A 14,909-nucleotide genomic window follows, 5' to 3' on the forward strand; every position below is an offset into this window, starting at 1 on the left:
CCCTCTCCTCTCCCAGTGCCCGGTCCCGCGCAGGATCCCCCGTAGCAGTATTCGACCAAATACTGCCACGTCAGCCGCTGAAGGGATGTTTCGGGAGCACTCGGGCCCCCGAAGACGGGCTGCTCCATACTACGCATGCGCATGCGCCCTGTATGACGCACTCGCGCGTGCATAGTATGGAGCGGCCCGTCTTCGGGAGCCCGAGTGTTCCCGAAGACTTCTGAAGTCCCCGCGGGGGGGATTTGAACGGAGGATCCACCGGGCACCCGGAGAGGAGAGGGAAGGCTCATTAGGGCCGAGTCTTCCCTCTCCTTAGGTGAGTATCTGACTTTTTTGTTTTTGAACCAGTACCCATTCACTTTAAATCACCAGCAAGCAAGAAAAATACTCAGAATAATTTTGATAGTACTTTTCCACCCACTTTTAGGTACTTTTTTCAATTGGAAAATGCTTAAAAGTTAAAGAGACTCTGTAACCAAAAATTCTCCCTCTGGGAGATACTTACCTCGGGAGGGGGAAGCCTCAGGGTCCCAATGAGGCTTCCACATTCTCTGTAGCCTGGGGGAATCCAGCGATGGCTCCCTCAAAACTTGCCCGACAAATGCTGACAACTACTGTGCAGAGTCGCACCTGCGCAGTAGAGCGGATCGATAAGGGTTCGGCTATTTCGGCCTTAGCCTGAAGGAAGAGCTGCTAGTGCGCCTGCGCAGGATTGCGGTAGGTAAATATTTACCTCGCCTCTGTTCAGGGGGTCGCTGCGCTGGATTGCCGGGACGAGGGAAGCCTCGTTAAGTTCTAAAGGCTTCCCCCTCCCGAGATAACTATCACCTAGAGCAGGCATGGGCAAACTTGGCCCTCCAACTGTTAAGGAACTACAAGTCCCACAATGCATTGCAGGAGTCTGACAGCCACAGTCATGACTCATAAAGGCAAATGCATTGTGGGACTTGTAGTTCCTTAACAGCTGGAGGGCCAAGTTAGCCCATGCCTGACCTAGAGAGTTTTTGGTTTTTTTTGTTACAAGTTTTCTTTAAAGAGAATATAAAAATTATCTCCGAGAGACAACTCAGGAGAAAAGTTTATTGCATATGGGCCCCAGAGTCTTTCCTCCTTGGGACTATCTAACTTTTTCTCCGGTGGGTGGTTACAGTTATCATTTAAATGAAAGCACCAGAATGTGCTAAACAAATTCCCCTTGTTTACATTATTTCAATCCAAATTTGAATACTGGTTTGCCTTTGTTAGCTGCTTTTGAAATGTTTCTGTTTTTGAATGCACTGTGCACCATGAAGTGGGTTTAAGGCTGCTTTCGCACTATGTACATTGAGTTGCACAACCTAAAAAATAGGATCGCAACCCAACAGTCATGTGAAGTCACACCATAGCCTACCGCTGCGATGAGACCCGTACAGTGCAGTGTACACTCCATAGACAATGCTTGCATCATGCGTGCATCACATGGTAAAGCACCGCATGCAGTGCGTTGTGCCATCGAAAATCATTGCACCGTAAAAGTCCAGTGTTAAAGACCCAATTTAAATATAATTGCGTTGTGATGCGATTATATTGTCTGTTGCAGCGCAATCGATGTAGTGTGAAAGGAACCTTGACGGACTTCCAGAATGTATATTCCTGTTTTGTATTGCGATAGCCATACACAGTTTCTCCAAAGCAGAGCCCAACCTCTCTATTGTCTTCAAAGATAAGATCAAACCAGATCACTAAAGAGAGTGTTGAAACGTCTGCTGCCGATACTTTTTGAATGACGGCTTGAAAGAAAGGGGGAGAACCGAGAGCCCAATATGGTGTAGTATGTTAATGAGGTGATGTCTGATGCAAACACACACAATGGTTATACTCACAAGGACGGGTCGCCTCCAAGGCAACCACTGGATAAGCAGGCGGGGAGAATTGTAACCTGACCCCGCTCAGGGTTAAGAAGTCGCTCTCTGTAGATAGAAGAAAATAGGGATACACCCCTCCACCAAGGGTGGACTAAACAGTTATGTGGTATAACAACAGAGGCGCCAAGTAGAGTAAAATTAGTTAAAATTTTTAAAAAGGGGGAAGTGGGTGGACTCACCTCCCTTCTGAAAAAATGACCAGACAACGGGCAGGTTACTTCAAGTTTAAAGTAACATTTATTATGAGCTCCAAAAGTGCAACGCGTTTCACGGGTAACAGTCCCGCTTCTTCAGGCAAACAATTTTTGGAGGGAGCAAAGTCGGGTCAAGAGCCAAATATAGCGCCTCTGTCTCAGACAAGAGACCTCGGGTAAGTCAGCCTAGTTGTGTTTTTATTACCTATGCACCAGTAGGACTTTTTGAAGTTTTGTTTACTTAAAGGTGGCCTGAGTGGTCCTCGTTTGTGTAAGACGACTTTTATATACGGTATATATATATGTCTGCTGTAACGAGAGAGATGGGCGGCTCTCCCGGCACTGGTGAAAAGACGTTATACATGATGGCGTGGTCCTAAATTTACTCCAAATGGGTTACGCCTGACTTCCCCAACGTTTCTTCATCAGATCCAGGGGATCAGCCCATCTCTTCTACATGATAAATGCCATTTTATATCCTTATCACCTCTCAATTGCGTTATGATGTTGTTACTCGAGTGTGATATGCAAACAGTGTTGTGTTTTTGTTTTGTTTTAGGTGTGAATGAGATTTTTTACTGGTGTAAGCTAGGATGAAGGTTGGGGTAAACCAGTCACGTGATGTCCCCAGACCAGCTGACTGTAGTGTAAAACTGCTGCTCCTTATGGTGACACACCGTACCCTGGGGAACACGGAGGCCGTCAAAAACAAGCCTTCGGGGATTACCGCGTTATATACGGTAATCCCCTTCTGGCTGACAGCCAAACAGGAAGTGACGCTCGTTTGTGCTCACTTCCTGTTTCAGAAATACGCGCTGCAATGCCACCGCGCATTTTTAAAAATCCCTGTGTCGCCATAGACTTACACGACTTTTGGTTCGCCGCACGTCACTGCAGAATCAAGTGGTAACGTCAATCTGTCCTTGTGTCGGGATGCGGTGAAAATGTAACCTCTGTCGTATAGCGCTGTACCGCTTCTGTATGAATGGCCCCATGGACTTTCATTGGGCTGCGGTGGGTCATTTTACCGCACCAGTCTATTGTGAAAGGGGCCTGAAGCATTCCAGGCCCATTTTGAGATGAACCCCACTTCACCCCCGAAAATCCCACCCCCAGCCATTTATCGATCTGCCTGTTGTGTCTAAGGTGTCCATAAGTCAGACGATGTATAGGCAGGTTGACCGACAGACAGATCTCTCACTGATTGAATCTGACTGGAGAGACATCTGTTGGGCACTATAAACGGCAGGCAGACTCCCGATCGATTTCAGCATGAAATCTTTCGGAAATTGGCCTAGTGATGTCACTGCCCCCGGGGCTTCCCCCAGGGCTATTTTCCACTAAGTGTGTTTTGCAACCAGAGTGCACTAGGATCGCACAATGCTAGGTACTCGGTCTGCTGATTCGCAATCGGTCGCGTCTGCTGCATTTTTTGTGCGATTGGTCTCCTATACAAAGTATAAGAGCACGGGAAAATCGCATGGCAATCATGTCGCTATGTGATTTTTCAGCAATTCAAAATATTTTCCTATTTTCTTATTCTTACGTTTGAAATTGCAAACCCGACACCCGACAGATACAATGAAATCCCGGTAGTGGCAAATTGCAAGCAGCTCGGAATTTGACGCTGCATACAACTTGCACTAACATTGCCTGCAAGCCAGAACTATTCCTACCCCACTGGGCAGCTCTATTGCTGGTAGAGGTTAGTATTGTTCCTGACATTTCATCCTATTTACGATCTGTGATAATGACACACAGAGAGCAGGGGTATTGGATGGCAGGGCCGGCGCTGCTATAAAGGCAAAGGAGGCGATTGCCCCAGGGCCTCGACCTCTGCAGGGACCCAGCGCTGCCAAATGCTGCTTGCACTGCTCCCCGGAGCCCTTGCATATGAAAAAGCTGCCACAGTAATTACCTCTCCCAGCGGGTGGCGCCTGCACAGTATGTACACTCTTGCCCTGCTGTCCTCCTCCTTCTCTATCACCCAGCATGTGTTTACACATAACCCACTCCGGGTCATAGAGAAGGAGGAGGACAGCATTGCAAGCGTGTCCAGACTGTGCAGCTGCCGCCTGCTGGGAGAGGTGAGTATTACAGCTGCTGCTGCTTTGCTGCTTCACACGCAAGGACCCCAGGGAGCATTTAGGTAATGGCCGTGGGAGGTGGGAGAGATGAGTGTTTGGCCAGGGGGCCCACGCTTCAGTTTTGCCCGGAGCCCCTTAAACCGGCCCTGATGCATGGTAGGCGCAGGTAGCGGGAGTAATGGATGGTAGGGGGGGTAATGGATGGTGGGGTAATGGGTGATGGGCGCAGGTACCAGGGGTAGCAGGTGGTACATACTGTATGTTTTATGGATTTGCCCCAAGGGAGAGGCCAGACAGTATTGCTATGCAGAAATTCCCTCCATTTCTCCACACAGATGAGATGAGATGAAGAGGGTTTGTTTGTTTTTTTTCCTTTTGCCTATACTGTATTATCTTAACACTTGTATACATAGTTTCACTATTTTTCTATTTGACAATTATTTCTACTATGATAGTATTTTATGGTTTCAAGATGCAGTGTTTTAAATTATGTACAATACAACTTCCACTACTGTTCTGGCAAAATCAAACGTTATACATGCCGGCCTATCAACAGGAAGTGTGCGCTGCTTTCAGGGCGTGGCTTCAGCTGGGTGGAACAGGTGCCACTCCCACCACCATGTTTATGGGGACTACAGGTGGCCGATGAGATACAATTAATTCAAACCTGAGTGCAATCTGTATGTGGATTTATAGAGCTTGTAATTGGGTCAGTCAGAATCGACAGGAGGTTTGTTTGGCACAATCCCAAGCTGCATGCAATTTGCATTCAATCGGAGATCATGTGATTTCCTTTTATGGGGTGGGAGGGGAGACTAAGGAGGAAGTGGGTTGGACCTTTGTGGAAGGGGAGAACATTAAGCAGGTAGTTTAAATTTCTTAAAGATTCCCCTTAATTCCGGCACAATCCGTACGATATATTGGATTAGGTGCCGTTAATGACAACAAATTATCATTCTATCGATTGCTGCATTGACCTGAATTTAAGAATGATTATTCTATTGGGATTTGATTGTTTATCATTTTCTCCCCAGTTGGTTGGGCCGATCGATCGCAATGATCCAGTCGGACAGTCAATCATTCAGAAAATGGGATTGTTAATGCAAAAAGAAAAGGCTCCTGACCAGTCAGTCGGAGCCACGCCCTCTTTAGGGGCATGGGCGTGCAGGAGGGAGATAGCATGTTCTGTCACATTAAGCCACGCCCCCTGTGGGCTGATAGGCTGTCCTGACCTTCGTACAGCAGGAGCAGTCAGTGCACAGAGCAGTGCCACTCCCCCTGTTGGGCTGATAGGCTGAGCTGGCCTTCGTACAGCCTGAGTAGTCATTGCACAGAGCAGTGCCACGCCCCCTGTTGAGCTGATAGGTTGAGCTGGCCTTCGTACAGCCTGAGTAGTCATTGCACAGAGCAATGCCACGCCCCCTGTCGGCTGATAGGCTGTCCTGGCCTTCGTACAGCCGGAGCAGTCAGTGCACAGAGCAGTGCCACGCCCCCTGTTGGGCTGATAGGCTGAGCTGGCCTTCGCACAGCCTGAGTAGTCAGTGCACAGAGCAGTGCCACGCCCCCTGTCAGCTGATAGGCTGTCCTGGCCTTCGTACAGCCTGAGTAGTCAGTGCACAGAGCAGCGCTGGGAGTTGTATGTGTGGAGGATGAACTTCCATGAAAGCACAGACTACTGCGATTGTTCTTGTTTCACAATATACTGTTTTATACGTCCGCCACATTTCTGTATTCTCTACAGCAGCAGACGAGACTCATCGTCTTTGATTCCTTATATCCGCTTGTCTGTATGATGGTTTCATCTTAAAGTTACTTTGTTAACGGATCGAACCGGAAAACGATTGACATCTGTCATGTAGGGAGTCACAGCTGATCCGTCTCGTCTGCCTCATGTCACTTTGCTTCCCTGTCGCTGAGCGAAAGTCAGCTAACGGAACAACCCCGGCCTACGGCAAAGTCACCACGCTCTTTTTTTAAACTCTCATTTAAAATGCCTCTGTTTTATAGACATTGCTGATAACTGGTTCAGGAACATGCTTATTTCTGTGATGGTGAATGATAAAAGTGGACCTGAACTCAGAACTTCCTCTCTACTCTAAAAGATAAGCAACAGCATAATAACTTTTACAGAAAAACATTTTTTTGTTACAGCTAATACAAATCCTGCAATAAACCTGCAGTGTGTACTTCCTGCTTTCATGGAAGCAGACATGGGGTTAACATCCTATGTATACTAATTAGCTGCTCTGCTGAGGCAGCCAGCTGACACAGCTGAGAGATCAAATTAGGCTTATGATTAGTCATAGATGAGGGGGGATTAGACAGGCTGAACGCTCTAAATACATACAGGCTGATTTTCTCTGTTTTATTTCTGTCCTGTCACTGTGCAAGAGTTCAGGTCCACTTTAGGCTGCTTTCACAGTGGGACGTTACAGGCGTACGTTAGAGCAGCCTGTAACGCAGCCCACCGCACAGCAATGAAAAATCAATAGGGCTGTTCACAGTGCCCACATTGCGTTACATTGTAACACAGCACGTTCAAACAAAGTGCTGCATGCTGTGCGTTATACGCGGCTAAGCCACATTAGACTGTTTGCACATGCTCAGTAATGTTGGAGGAGGAGGTCTCCCCTCCTCCTCCACTGCCAGCCACATGGCTAATAAATATTTACTGCACTCAGTGACGTGACTTGTTTACTTCCTGGAGCGCCGTTCTGTGCTGCGATTGGCTGGCATGACCACATGATGGGGATCACGTGGTCTCCGCATCCCATAGCATAAAAAAGTCGCACCAAGAGCTGCATAACGCGGCTCTTGGTAGCGTCCTCCTACAACACCACTAGGCGTTGCGTTAGGGGCACGTTATGCGACTTATAACATCTCCTAAACCGCAACGTCCTGGTGGGAAAGAGGCCTTAAACAAAGAGGAGTGATCGCATGTAACTGCCTTCTGATTTTAAGGTGGACACACACGTTAAATTTCTGTTCGATTTTACTGCAAAAACGATTGTGCAAAAAAATATTAAGGTTTTCCTTTTATTCAATCAAGAAAACTGATCGAATTTCTTTTCTTTTTTTTTTTTTTTGATTGGATGTGTTGGAAAATTTAGACTACGTACACACTTGCGATAATGATCGTTTACAAGGAATGATAATTGCCAGACAAACAATATTGGAACGATTGGAATGCAACGATGGGATACAGCAATCATCATACACATATTAACAATCGTTCTCGCAGAAAAGAACGATAAGAGGAAATGTTGCGTATATTTTTATATAGAATAATAATAAAAAAAACATAGGGTTACAATAGATAAAAAATCTATGATAATTAACTTGAAAACAGAGTTTATTTGACATTTATAATGTAACAATCGTTACATTGTAACAATCGCTACACAGGAAGTACGGAAGCTGGGCAGAATCCAACGCAGGAGCATTGGCCCTTGTAACGACCGTGCTCGGCAGATAACGGTACACACTATAGTTTTTTAACGATTGTCTTTCAATATGATCCGTCCTGTTGGATTTTTCCATCATGCCGATATCGTTCGTTCGTCGTTGTACTTCATGATTGTTTGGTGAACTTCTTTACCAGATTGTCGGCAGACCGATCGTTAAGCTGCTGCTAGTAACGACCATAGTCGCAAGTGTGTACGTAGCATTACTCTTTAAATGTTTTTCTTTAAAGGTTATTATGCTGTTGCTTATCTTTTAGTGCAGAGAGGAAGTTCTGAGTTCAAGTACTCTTTAAAACTCTTGCGATGTATTATTTTAGGGCAGTGGGGGAATTGGAAATCATAATGAGCATATAATTTGCAAGAACCTTGTATTTTTAGTGTCTCGTTGATCATCCGTGTTTAAATCTGATCAGAAAGGAATACTTTTTCATCAGCAAAAGTAGAAATTCCCCATGAAAGAGAGGACTCCGCTATTACTGTGACTTTGCTGTGTGCAGGGCTTTCTCCTTTAGCCATCTTTAGCCTTACTTTCAATTTTGTAATCATTCCTTTATTGCCTGTTTACAGATTTGTGCCAGCTGGAAGTGTTGTTTTTTATTTTATTTTATATAAAAGTCATTAAAAATTTTAATGAAAATAACAAAAGTTTTTATGTGTTTTCCTTTGCACTGATAAACTGGATTGGGAAAAAATATCTCCTGTCCCCCGACACCACCAAAACTCCTTTTCTTTAGGGCTGGAAGCCACGAGAGTGATTTTCTGAGCGTTTAGGGAGTGATTCAAACTGCTAGCGATTTCCCTAAACACTCAGCTAATGTTAATGGACGGGCCAAATTCCACTGGAGCGATTGCGATTACCAAATCGTAAACGCAGGACATGCAGCATTTTTCACGTTTAGTGTTAGCGTCAGCGTTTCTGCAATGTAAAGTATATAATCGCTGGTGTAATCGCTCATCAAAACCTGCACAGAGCGATTTTGCAAGCGGTTTGTAATGACTGCACACTGTAACAAAATTAACATTAAAGAGAACCCGAGGTGTGTTTAAAGAATGTTATCTGCATACAGAGGCTGGATCTGCCTATACAGCCCAGCCTCTGTTGCTATCCCAAACCCCACTAAGGTCCCCCTGCACTCTGCAATCCCTCATAAATCACAGCCATGCTGTGAGGCTGTGTTTACATCTGTAGTGTCAGTCTCAGCTGCTCCCCCGCCTCCTGCATAGCTCCGGTCCCTGCCCCGTCCCTTCCCTCCAATCAGCAGGGAGGGAAGGGATGCAGGAGTTCTGCAGGAGGCGGGGAGAGCAGCAGACTGACACTATAGAGATAAACAGCCAGCTCTGACAAGCTGTTTGTCAGCAGCGTGGCTGTGATTTATGAGGGATTGCAGAGTGCAGGGGGACCTTAGGGGGGTTTGGGATAGCAACAGAGGCTAGACTGTATAGGCAGATCCAGCCTTTGTATGCAGATAATATTCTTCAAACCCTCCTCGGGTTCTCTTTAATTGAAAGGTCCAATCAGAATTTAAAACACTAATTGCTACATAATCTTTGGCAAAAAGCTGACACTTTTTAAAAACACTGCCGCAAACGCTCATGAAATCGCTTACAAACCGCTCATACAAAACGCTAGCGATTAGGGATAGCGATTTGTAGTGGGTTCTAGGCCTTACTCACTTGTGTGTGTCCTTAGCTTCTAACTCTCCTCAGGAGTTACAAGCTGAGAGCTTACCCTCTGCCAACGTCTCAGCACTGCTTGTGGGGAGGAGAAGTGACTGAAGGGGTGCATGAAAAAGGGGCTCTAGAAAAAAAGGGCCCGGTTGGATAACTAAACAAAATCTCAATAACGATAAACATTGTTAATGAAATTGGGTCATGATAAATGCCGGTTTTTAAAACAGACAGGAGATGAAAACAAAAAGATATTAACATTAAAAATCGTTACGTAATTCAACAATACAGCTTAACCCAACCCTACTCAACCACCCCTGGTGTTGCCTAATCTTAACCGCCCCCCTGGGTGGTGCCTAACCCTAACCACCACCTCTGGTGGCGCCTAACTCTAACCACTCCCCCTGCACAAACACCCTTACAATAGAAACGATAATATATTTGATAACATAAAATCTGTACATACAGCTTCTAAAACAATAACATATTTCAAAACTTTAAGGTTCTAATGTTGTTAACAATATTTATTGGGCACCCCTTTTTCTGCTTTGTGCGCCGTATTAACGATAAATGCATTAGAGTCTATGGTGTCACCCTTTTCGTCCACTAGGTGCCGGCGCCCTTTTTTCCTGCTTCCGACTGAACGGAATCCAGAGAGGTCAATGTGAGAGACCTCAATGTCTGTGTGACAGACAGCTACATTGAGTTACAAGTTAAAGACAGGCTGTTAATTAACTGTGTGTGAAAATAACTACAGAGGAGGTAACTTAAAGTGGTCTAACACCCAGCATTTCAACTTTGCTTTAAAAGATTGCTTACAGCTTATAAACTATTATGCCAGATTTTTTTTTAGCAGAAATTCACTGAATGGATTAAACATGACATTTTAGTGCTGCATTTAGCTGGAAATGCTCCTCGTGCTTGCTTGTTTAGTTACAAATGTATCTATCTACAATGTAACAAACAAACAAACACTGCTCTGAGAGAACAAAGAGGGCTTCCCCGGCAGGCTTTTCAAAGGTCTATTTGTATTCCAAATAAAGATACATTTGTAACTACAGATAAGAACAGATGCGGATTCCTAGTTAAATCCAACACTAAAATGTCATGTTTAACCCATTCAGTGAATTTCTGCTTAAAAAAAAATCTGGCATAATAGTTTGTAAGCTGTAAGCAATCTTTTAAAGCAAAGTTGTAATGCTGGGTGTTAAACCGCTTTAACTACAGAGGAGGTAACTTGGCCTCAATTCACTAAGATCATGATAATAAGGCAAGAGAAAACTTACCTCCACACAGTGAGAAAGTTATCTTATCTCTCCATTCTTAAGTTACCTCCTCTGTAGTTAAGTTACCTCCTCTATAGCTAAGTTACCTCCTCTGTAGTTAAGTTACCTCCTCTGTAGTTATTTTCACACACAGTTAATTAACAGCCTGTCTTTAACTTGTAACAACCCCCTCAGAACTTGCAGCTCTGATGAAGTGTCTGATAAGTGCCTTCATGTGCTTCACTTTGCTTTACAGTAGGGCCTCCCTGGCCGGGCCCCAGAATCCCTTGGTCCCCATACACTTCTATCTCCTGTGTATCCCATCACAGACCTCGTAACTTCGCGTGTCTTCCCCTAGTGAACGGCTTGTACTGATCGCATCACCAGCACAATCCATCACTAGGGGAGCCGCCGGGGACAGGAGAGGTCTGTGATCCCTACGGGCGCCATGAAATAGGTAAGCCAGCTGCCGCTACACTTGAAACATATACACAGGGGGAGTGGAGACACGGGAGGAAGCAGAGGCATGGTGGAACGCAGACACACTGGGGACAGAAGGGGGGACAATGCAGGGAATCCCTGATGTGCCAGTGGGGCGGCGGTTCATATCGGTGGCCGTTCGTAAGTCGAGGATTCCTTGCATTCGCCGTATTACCCATTTTTGGGGGAGAAAAAGTGTGTCTTATATGGTGGCAAATATGGTACTTCTGTGGTCTTTTCGCCAATCCAATCCAAAAAAAGCTTTATTGGCAGGACCAAATACATTTAGCATTGCCAAAGCATTAAAGGGACTCCGAGCAGTGCAGAAACTATGGAAAGATGCATATCATTTTAAAGCTCTCTTTCTCCTCTTTCCAGTGATATATAAACCGCTGCCCTACGCCTTTTAGTTTTCGCTTTTTTTGCGATTGAAATTGCCATGGCCGCAATTTCGATCGCGAAAATAGAGAAAAGTAAAAGGCGTAGGGCGACGATTTAGGTGTCGCCAGAAAGAGGAGAAAGAGAGCTTTAAAATGATATCCATCTTTCCATAGTTACTTGTATTACACAGGACAACACTTTCCCCAGTGTCAGCAGCTCCATTCAGCAGAAAAAGTCGCCCTGTGTAATACAAGTAACTATAGAAAGATGGATATCATTGTAAAGCTCTCTTTCTCCTCTTTCTGGCGACACCTAAACCGCCGCACTACTCCTTTTAGTTTTCTCTATTTTCGCGATCTAAATCACGGCCGCGGAAATTTCAATCGCGAAAATAGCGAAAACTAAAAGGCGTAGGGTGGCGGTTTATATATCATTGGAAAGAGGAGAAAGAGAGCTTTAAAATGATGTGCATCTTTCCATACTTTCTGCACTGCTCTGAGTCCCTTTAACATGGGGGGGGGGGGAATAAGGGAAGGGTATAGGGGGTTGGGGTATGTAGTCCTTAGGGTGTGGGGGATGTAAGGGACAGCATGGGGGACTGGGATATACAGTCCATAGGGGGGTATTGGGGGGAATACAGTCCATGTGGTATCATGTTCCTCTCAGTTGGTGGCAGGCTGTGACATATCGGGCAGCTATTTGCACGGTTGTTTCCTCCTCCCCCAGTAGGATGTAGAGTTTCCTCTCCTCATCTGTGGAGGTAAAATCCTGGATGTGGGCGGAGAGTCTCTGGAAGTGGGCGGTCCTCACAGGTGCGTATTTGGTGCAGTGTAGCAGGAAGTGGGCCTCATCCTCCAGGACCTCCTGGTCACATTGTCTGCACAGTCTCTCCTCCCGGGGCTTCCATGTCTGTCTGTGCTCTCCATGTCCTGCTCTCATGTATCTCTCAGGCTCAGACTCATTCTTTAGAATGAGTCCTACAGCTACCTAGGGAATGGAAAACTTTCATTGCTGATGACTTCTGAAGGACAAAAAATAAATGTAAATGTCCAATACTTCTGTTTAATGCCGCAGCGCACATCATAGAGCTCTTTAATGAATATGTGTTATTTTTTCTTAAACCGACAGTTCTCTTGGATTTATTGTGAAATGTTTGCTTTGTGTTCAGAACATAAACCCGTTTCCTGTATTCTGCTAAAAAGCTGACCCCATTGACCTCATCTTCATGTGCAGATGCTTTGCCCACTTTCTGGATTTTTTATTACACAATTATACGTTCATATCAAGGACTTTGGAAAGTAAAATGTCTGTGTGTTTTCTTACATTTCCCACTGCTGCAATCACTGACTGTACCTTGTATTTCCTTCATTGCTGGTAACAATAACCTCTTGCAGGAAAGTTGGTTCATCTGAGAAGTATGACATAGGCCTAAACACACTTTATTTCTAGAGACAATGGGACAGTTCACGCTTGCTTATAAAATGTAGCCGTTCAGGACTTCTTTTTAAGCTTCTCTTGAATCCCCGAGGTGAAAATAATGTAATGAAATAAAAAATTGTATCTCTCCTCCTTCTCCTAAAAAATATGTTTTAAGATATTCCACAGTTTTATATTCAAATCTAATTTTTACGTTTTTATTGTTTTTGCTCAATGACACATTCATTGAAGTATGCCAGAGCTAAAATCTATGAACTATTGACCCTTTTTAACTCTTTTTTTTTTTTTTTGCTCTCAGAAGCCATTTTCTGCTAGGAAAGTGTTTTATAGTTGGAATTTCTTATCAGTGAGGGTCACACTGTAGTCACTTCCTGTCTGAGTCAGGAATGAGTCAGCCACTTACATACCTGATATTTAACTCTCTCAGGCAGAGAAAGAAAAAAAGAACGCAGTATAGTTATTTGTGTGCTAGGCATTGTATATACATGTCTATCTCATCATGTCACATGTCAACTCGGGTATCCTTTAAACACAGGAAGCGGATCCTATGTTAAAAAACAGTGTGCCGTGGAATGCAAGACAGAACGCAGAGTCTCAACTTGTCACATTTCACCGGACGGAAAGTATGTCCAATGAAAGCCTATGAAAACGGACACTGTCCATTCTCACTAGGCTAGTCACTGCATCCACACCGCCCTTTTTGATCGCCGCCGCAACATCATACATGTCCCGCATCCAGTATTAGCATGGGCTGCAAAAGACCAATTGGAAGCCTTAGCAACAGGGAGAATTCTCATTGGTTCGTGTTGGACCAATGAAAATTCTAGGTTGCTTAGAGAATTGGCCTGCTGCAGCCTATGAAGAGCCCCATGGTCCTTCTGGCCCCCAGGCTGTTTAGAAGGGCCCGAGTAGCAGCACAGGTAAGCGGCGATGAGTGCGGGCAGACATGATAGGCGGAGGAGTGGTTGGGCAGACGCGAAATTTATGCGATGCGGACACAGAACAGATGGGTTTAATTGTTGCATGTGGATGCAAAACAGACGGTACTTATCCGCCTCGTGGATGCGATTACCGTTTCCGTTCTGCATCTGCTCGAGTGTGCACCGGCCCTTAAAGAGTACTTAAAGAGAACCTGAGACGAGGGGGTTAAAAGAATTCATACTTACCTGGGCCTTCCTCCAGTTGTCAGAATTCTAGCCATTTATGTATGCAGGAAAATCTGTCATATGTGTATGTTTTAAGTTTTAATGTTCTATGCAAAATTTCATTGTAAAGTTGGGGTACTTCTTTAACATATTGCTCTGGGACATCTCTGCATATTCCAGACAGTGAAACTTTTATAAGATTTTAACTTGTAAGCTAGAAGATTGTTGACATGTACTTGTTACAAGGCCGTTACAGCCTGCAAGAAAAGATACAATTTACCAGTCAGAGAAAGTCAAAATATGAAAAGTATAAACAAATTGAAGTTTAATACCATTGTCTTAAGTGCTTTTGCCATTTTATATTGAAAGAAATATACAATAATCAATACATTCATTCTAAAGAAAGAAATTATTGTTAAACCATATAATTACATATAATATAATTTATTACTTTTTAAAGCTGGATTCTGCTAGTAAAACTATTGAGACTCATATTAGCAAGAATATTATGCCAGGTTTTGACTATGAAACATTCTGGAATGTAAACAATAGAACATTGCAAGGTTGCCCCATATTTAGGGCAATTATGCCACCTGGCAGTTTCATAGTCTTGTAAAATTAATAATACAGCTTATAATTTAAAATGATTAAATGGTGACCTCTGCCGGTGGAAATTATTAAATTTATTTCTTTATAAGAAAGACAAATACATAGAACATGATTTTATATTATTACATTTTAATGTGCAATTATATCTTATATGATTAATTGTTCTAAGAAGAATTATATAGTAAGCTTATATTTAAATGAGTATATTAGAAGTCATGTGTACTTCAATAAGTATTAAATTACTATATCTGTAATTCACATATTGTTTGGGTCAA

This window comes from Hyperolius riggenbachi, chromosome 5, assembly GCF_040937935.1.
Source record: "Hyperolius riggenbachi isolate aHypRig1 chromosome 5, aHypRig1.pri, whole genome shotgun sequence".
In the NCBI taxonomy this organism is placed as follows: Eukaryota; Metazoa; Chordata; class Amphibia; order Anura; family Hyperoliidae; genus Hyperolius; species Hyperolius riggenbachi.